Source organism: Anticarsia gemmatalis, chromosome 8, assembly GCF_050436995.1.
Source record: "Anticarsia gemmatalis isolate Benzon Research Colony breed Stoneville strain chromosome 8, ilAntGemm2 primary, whole genome shotgun sequence".
Lineage (NCBI taxonomy): Eukaryota > Metazoa > Arthropoda > Insecta > Lepidoptera > Erebidae > Anticarsia > Anticarsia gemmatalis.
In genome coordinates this window covers 6,392,035-6,399,794 of record NC_134752.1, presented here as the reverse complement: position 1 = coordinate 6,399,794, position 7,760 = coordinate 6,392,035, and positions in this window count along the sequence as shown.

The following is a 7,760-nucleotide window of genomic DNA, read 5'->3' as shown; positions in this document are numbered from 1 at the left end:
TGTTAGAAAAAGGTATACAAGATATCGTACTTAGTCTAATAAATTCATTAATCTTATAAAAAATAAAAAGTATTATGATCGGATTTGTTTACTCATCTATAGGTACCTTCGAAATTTCCTTATTCATGTAGTAACTTATTCATTCCCATAACGTAGGCATAAGAATGAAATCTACTACTAAACTTATTATGAATCCGAATAAGAGCTGAAAAAATTTGCAAGCTTCACGTGGTGCGTGGTGGCATTAAGTTTACGTTCCACGGAATACGTTTTTCATATTTTTTGAATACCTGTACCCGACTGGGTGTTTTAAATTTTAAACCACTCGCAATAGAATGTGAGTGCGGCACTCAACGTTGAGAAGACTGCCGGCGCAGTCGGGAAGCGCATGCCGCCGCGCGGCTCGGCCCGCCCGCCGCTGACGCCCATGTACAACACTACAGTGTACGCTCTCAGAGCAATACTAAAAGCCAGCCGGGAAGTGTTAAATTTGTAACAGTGCTGCTCTTGAGGGCTAAGCCGAGAGCCTTGTTGAAACTAACAGCCCCACCACGTCGCTCACTATTTGTGCCTATCGCACCGACACGCTAAAAGATTTATCTTCTATTACACCACGTACATTTATATCTTTGTCTACAAACACTCCTCAGCATATCCACCATAGCTTCTGAAAGACATTTTTATCGTACACAGTATTTTCTTGGCAAACGGAGTGATTACCTTGTCCTTAATAATTTATTTGAGCTTCTACCAAGTAACACAAAGGCCAGTCTTATCTCTTGAATAAAACATTGTTTCTTTAGAACTAAGAGCAAATCGCAACGGTAGGTTTTCTTTATACTGTCTTCGAGTTTATAAAAATACTAATTTGTTGCGTGTATGTAAAAAGATTAAAACCAAGACAGTTTGAATGAACGAGCTTTGGGATTTCGTTATGAAGGTTTTTATATAAAACAAAGCGGTTAAAATGCGAACGCGTACACGAGACGATTTTGTATTAAAATATTAATACAGCCTTCCAACTACTTTTCTTTATTCCGCGAATTTTTTTACAGACCACCAGTCTGTAAACAAACAACAAGAGAGGAGGACTACATTACATTATTCTTTCAATGAATTTATTTATTTACACAGTTGATACATTTTTTATTTCTCGTGCTACAATTACATTAAGAGGGTTTTTTTTATTTGTATGCATATATTATCACTGACACTTCGATATCAACAGCGCGCCGCAGTGCTGCATTTTCAATTAAATTGTGTAATTTATGTTACCCCTTAGTGTATACAAAAATCTTGGTTCTCCAAAATTAACAATTTATAAATAATGAATTTTGGTTAAGTTATCAAGCTAAGGAAATTTTGGCCATCAATTTAACAAACATTTTTATTATTATTATTTGCTCAGTTAAGACTACCTATGTTATTAACCACATCTAAAAACAACAGTTGCCAAAAATTGTTCTTTTTATACGAGCGCAAAAAAGAAAGGTGCGGTATTGCAATTTCCGATAACTAAAGAGACTGTCAAACGGGTGCAATCCAAACGTATCTGTGTCTGTATATTATTATTAGAAACGCGTTTAAACTAATGAACTCCACCAACAACATAAAATAAAAACGTTCAAATATTACTAGGTGGGTATACTCCACTTGGTAAAGGCTTTTAAAAATGTTACGAGTACGTTAACGACATTTCCAATGACATTTATTGTCTGCAAATGGAACTTATGTAACCACAAACGAAAGAGATCGCCTAGCGCCTGGTGCATTGTAGATATGTAATTTATTAGCCTCCCATCTGTTCAGAGCCACTTTAAGATAAGTCTTTATTTGCTATTCGTCTACTTCAAGTAACATGGTTGCGTTTGCCAACCCGGTTACCGCTTGCATAATTTTACTTGGGAAACTGCGAAGACGATGCAAAATTGAAACGTGGCCTGTCTGTTCCTTTGTGATTCCGCCGAGCTATAATGCTGCGCTGTCATATTCCTTAAATTCAAAATGTACCGCCCCTACATTTGTAGCTAAATCCCGAGCTTCCCTTTAAGCTAGTTTTACTTCGTAACTGAATTGTATTTAGGTTAAGCGTCTGCAGCATCGTTAGCAACTGAACATTTTTTTACTTATCACTTACGATGCCACAGTATTTTATGATCGCGAAATACGATTTCTACAATCTATATGCAACACACTCAAATATAAGAGGCACCTATATAAATGGAGAGGCTATTGTTAAGGTTTCATCGATGTAAAATTCAAGTGCTCGCAGTCTATAAAAGTCGTGGTCTGTCTCAGAATACGTCCAACGCTTCAGTGTATATATAGAACTTTCTTCGGAGACAGTGTCTGGAGGGTACAAAATCGATGGACAGTGGACCTAAATATCACATGAGTCGTGTTTTACGAGTATCGAAGTATCGCCTACCTACTACAAAATAAATACGTCAGTATGAGTTATAAAGAGACAAAAGGTACGGAACGACGATCACGTTCCAACCCCGCTTACCTCGGATCCACTATCACGAATAAATCTCTTTATACGAATACAAGTTTGCGAGTCTGCATTGTTTTAGCGTCACACCAAACTTTGACTTTTGGAGGTGCATGTAACGTGCAAGGAATTTGTGATGCACAGTGAATTCAGGTTGTCGGTTGAGATATATCGAATATGATATTGTAAAATATTACAATATCTAGTTTTCTTACATTAACATTACGCTATATATATATTCATATATATTACGCTAGTTTGTTAAAAAGTGAACATTTTATGAAACAGGCATACATTTTTCAAAACAAATCAGGCTGCACTATGATTAACTTTTCGTTAGCAAAGATATTTTGTGAAATGGAAGTGCTAATTTGACCTAGCAGATACCAGTAACGGCGATTAATTTATTAGTGATTACTATTTAAGCTCTACACCGGGGCAGGGGGTCTCTGTAAGGATATTGTTGTGACACAGACTCTTATGAGAATCTAAAGAGAATCTTGTCCTCGTGCTAGAAACTACTCCATCCTTAATGTAGAACAACCCAATGTCTACTCGTATATCTAACAAAATACCAAACTTTTAATTATTTCTCTACCTAGGAGTTGTCATTAAACAGCATTGAATCAGCCCAGTTTCGCCAAACATTACGCATCCGCGGTATAATTTGTCATTAAGAAGAGTATTTTCGTTTTGGTTTTTCGGTACGTTACCGTTAGTAACCCTCAGGGTATGATTTTCTCCACTGAAATTAATTTACGGAAAATGTTGGCACATTACGAATGTTTTCACGACGTTGTATCAACAAAACAGTGAGGGCTACCTAACCTAAATAATAAACACGTATATGCAAATGTTATTTTTATGAAGCGTTGTTATGGTGAAGTTTGGTGGCGCGCGGGCTGAGATGGGCTGCGCGGGACACTGCCCGGCGGCAATCACTGCACTCCGACCATTGTCGGTGAATATTTTACATCTGACCATCCAATACAAAACCAATGTAATTACTTACACAAAGCCCGATTGTGAACGTTAAACATCGAGTTTTTTAATTTCATTATTCCGGGCGTTATTCGCTTTCATTTAGAATTTGGGTCAGTTATATCAAATAGACACGTTTGGTTTGACGTAAAAACAGCGACGCGCTGAAAAAGTTACACGTTCAGTTATTGATTTTAGCTACTTTAAACAGAGTTAATTGATGGTAGTGGCGATTTATTTGAACAACAAGTTCACTGAAATGGTATTGCGGTAAAAATCTCATTCAATCGAATAACACGCTGAAAACAGCTGATAGATTTCGCATGGACAGTTCTAATAGAGAGAGACCGTCGCGCTCGGGGCTTGCGGTCAGAGAGCTCACATCCCCAGTACATATTCTCCCGGGAATTCTCTGTTCTGTCTCGGACGTACATACTAACAAAGTATTGACTACTTCTGCTTTTATTAAAGCAATTACGTTTATTTTCCTTGCAACGTTGCTGTAAAACTTATCTCCCAGATCTATATCTTAACAAAAATACCAAAGCTAACGTTGTATTCATACAACACTGTAAGAATTTTATAAGGCTAGGAAACTCAAAGGAAATCCGCTGTAAGCCACGTAAAACGAATGGTTTAAAGATTGCATTTGCCGCAAAGATACCTGCCCAGTTACCACTGTGTTCAATTTGCTTTCGTCGTTTGTAAGATAAATACTGTTATAATGTATACGATATAAGTAATAATTAAGTATTCAAAGATAAGTAATTCGTACTTGCACAATTGTATAATTTTTCCAATTCTTTGATTTCTTCATTTTACTTTTATTGATTTTGAAATGTTTAACGTTTAAAAATAACACCAGTTTGGGTAAGTATAATAAAGTACAGCAGAGCGTTCCAATTCTCAAAAAAAAAATGGGCTAAGTGCAGCTTCGTATTTACACGGACAATTTCGAGCCACTTCACAACCGTGGTACCAGGGTGCGAAGTATTTATTCTATAAGCACGTAACAACGTACAAAATAACATCTGATGGAAATATTTTACAAGATATTTTAGTAGATGCCTCAGCGAACAGCAGACAAGTAAGATGAGTAGATTATGAGAAATTGCTTTTTTGAAGACTTTGATTTTGACGATATTTGACGTGAAGTATTTTAAAGGATAAATGTATTATTCTGAACGCTGTAAATTGTAATTAAATAACTAAAATGTTCAGCTGAAAGTTTTCAGTTATATTTAAATAGGAGACTCGTGAAATTGCTACAGTGCGCGCTACGAGAGGCAACGTATCGCACATATTTTCAATCCAGCATCACTAATTTGCTTCAGCATTGAGTACAAAATCTATCAAATATTTTTCGTTTAAATATTTTTGGCAGTAAACTGTCGATGCTTTGCACGCCTCTGTTAAAACCATGTTATAAGTCAATTTATTGTTGCAGGTATTCGTGTGTAAAATGCATTGTATGCTCAAGTTGTAACATGCGAAATTATTATTAACTTGTTTTAAGTGTCGCGGCTTGTATATATAAAAGCAAATATTATTATCGTTAACCTTTAAAAATCTCATCACGTTTAACCCGTGTATAATTTAATATGGTACTATACATAATTCCAAAGTCGTATTTCCTACTTCACAAATTTAACTGTTCTGCTCATAAAAAGCCCTTTTTTGTGAATGATTAAAAGAAAATAACTGTTTTGCAAATCAGACCACTAAAGAAGAAGACAGACAATTCTCAGTCTAGTGACTTTTTCCGGTTAACAGGACCGTAAATTGACGTATTTTGTAAGTTTCTTCGATATTTATTTGCACGATTGGCATTGTAGAATTCAAAGAAAACATTTTATTATTTATTAATTATTTACATACATGTCATACATAAACTAACGCCTTCCTCTTTTATGGGTAGGCAGAGAACAGAGAACACCACTTGGTACGATCCTTATAATGATAAGAATACTTGTTAAAATCATTGGATCATTGTAACATGTATGTTGTTCAGCTCACTAAGGAACTTATTTGTTTAAGCTCAAATGATACAAATATATTACAAGCTTCGATTGTCAAATTGCGATTGTTAATGGTTTCGTTTATTGGACATAACCAGTGGCCAACCACCTACTAATTTAAACTAATATGACGTATTTAATTCATATTAATAATCCTAAGTTGTAACTATACGTCATACAATAATATTTAGGGGATTCAGTCAAAACAATGACATTCAATGCCCACGAGAAGAGCCGCAATAAGATCTAACTACTTTATCTTCTGCCAAATACCTTATTTCGTGCTTTGTGTGGAGTCAAGGGTATAAGTCGGGATTATGTCATACATTACGTTTCTATTCTGATAAATGTAAAAACAACGTGACAAATGATTCTACAGTAGCTAGTGTAGCTACCTACTAACATTTTATGGTTAAACTTGTTTTCACATTTCTCTTTATAAACGGTAAATATACGTTCATGGTCCCATTTCAATAGATTTTCTTTTGTAAACATCTATTATTTATGAGTGTAAACATCTGTATTTTTATCCTGTTACTTGATTTACTTGACTTTTTTAAAATCATTCTAAGATTCTCGATTGGCGTGACGATTTGGACACCTATCTGGAAGGGTGGCAAGAGATGGCTGAGGATAGACACCGGTGGAGGAGTTTGGGGGAGACCTTTGCCCAACAATGGGACAGTATAGGTTAATAAAAAACAAAAAAGATTCTCGAAGCTAAATGTTGAGATGTAATTACAGCTAAACGAAAACTTTACAATTTCTTTCATTTTTGAAACATTAAGCTGGGGCCCGCCACAGAATTTGGATCGAAATGATTTATTTAACGCAGGGGTTAAGCAATATTGCCCCCGGCAATACCTAGAAGGCTTTTAATTTGTAATATCCCGTCGAAAAATATACTTGTGTAGACGGGTAGCTATAGGTAACTATTGCTTGTGATATTTACTGTATCAGCTATCAACATGGTTGCGCTTTTAACAATATTATGGTGTATCTGCAGGTTTCAGCAAATGGTTTCTGTCCTATCAATAAGAGACGAAGATGAAGTGGTTGTGACAACAACTTATTTTTAACCATATTCAGTAAGACCAATACCGACCGCGATGTTATTGATAAGTTAATATTTTTGTAATAACTCCATAATGTGTTTGTAATTTTGGTTTAGTAAGGCTGTCTTTGTACTTTTTAGAAGAGGTAGAAATATAAATATATGGTGAGAAGTTACAGACAAATTAAATTTACCGAGTAATAAAGTTAAATAGTACATTGTGATTGATACCGTAAAGAAACAGGTTTAGGTAATGAGAAGCTTGTTTTATGTAAGCTGATGTGAGAAAAGGTCTACACTATACTATCTGGGAATAATAAATAATTGATCGGTAGATATAATTGAAACATATTTGGTACTTACTAAACTCGCACCACAAACGTTAAGATAAATAAATAGTTACATCGAACAGGACTGTTAAACACAACTCTACGCGATAGCAAATAGAGCCTCGGGATATGAACTTGAAGGGGCTATCCTTTGCCGAGCGCTCACGAAACTCCGACTACAAAACATTTCCATAAAAAATCTTTTGTCACCATTTTATGGGAAACGGAATTCACGTATTGGAAGACCTTTCCTTTTGTTCTATAATCGATAATGTAAAAACACAATCTCACTCGTGCACGTACTAAATTATATATTGCGAGCATGATTTTCTTTTCGTTGACGGACAGCTAATTCTTTGCTTCGTCATTCGGACAACGTTATTAGTGGAGTGAGTTTCATTTTTAATTAGGTAGGTTGTTTTACTCGTATTCTTAGACAGCTTTGTTCCATTTTGAGACAAAGACATCCCCTGGGGTTTCGGTGCTCTCTATTACTGGCAATCTCCGATTGTCCAATCCCGGTAGTCCAAATCCAATCCAATCCATTGTTACGACTGTCACAAGGTAATGTAAGAACCACAAAGCGGTTGTCGGCGAGCCTCTTGAATAAAACCAAGCACTAAGTTGTAGTTTCTCGCGGCTACTAAACCTGAATAATTCAAAATATAAGGTGAAGTAAACCGCAATGCACTCCGGCCTTTCCGAAAGATAGATGTCTCGGAGGGGCCTATAAAACAGATTTTATTTTGACTACATGACGACTGACACTTTAACGACCGAATCTTTTCAGTAAAACACCGACTTTTTCTCAAAACTGTTTTGGTGGTCTAATGATGATATAATCCGGGATAAAGTGATCAACACTAATGCGACAGCTGATGGTC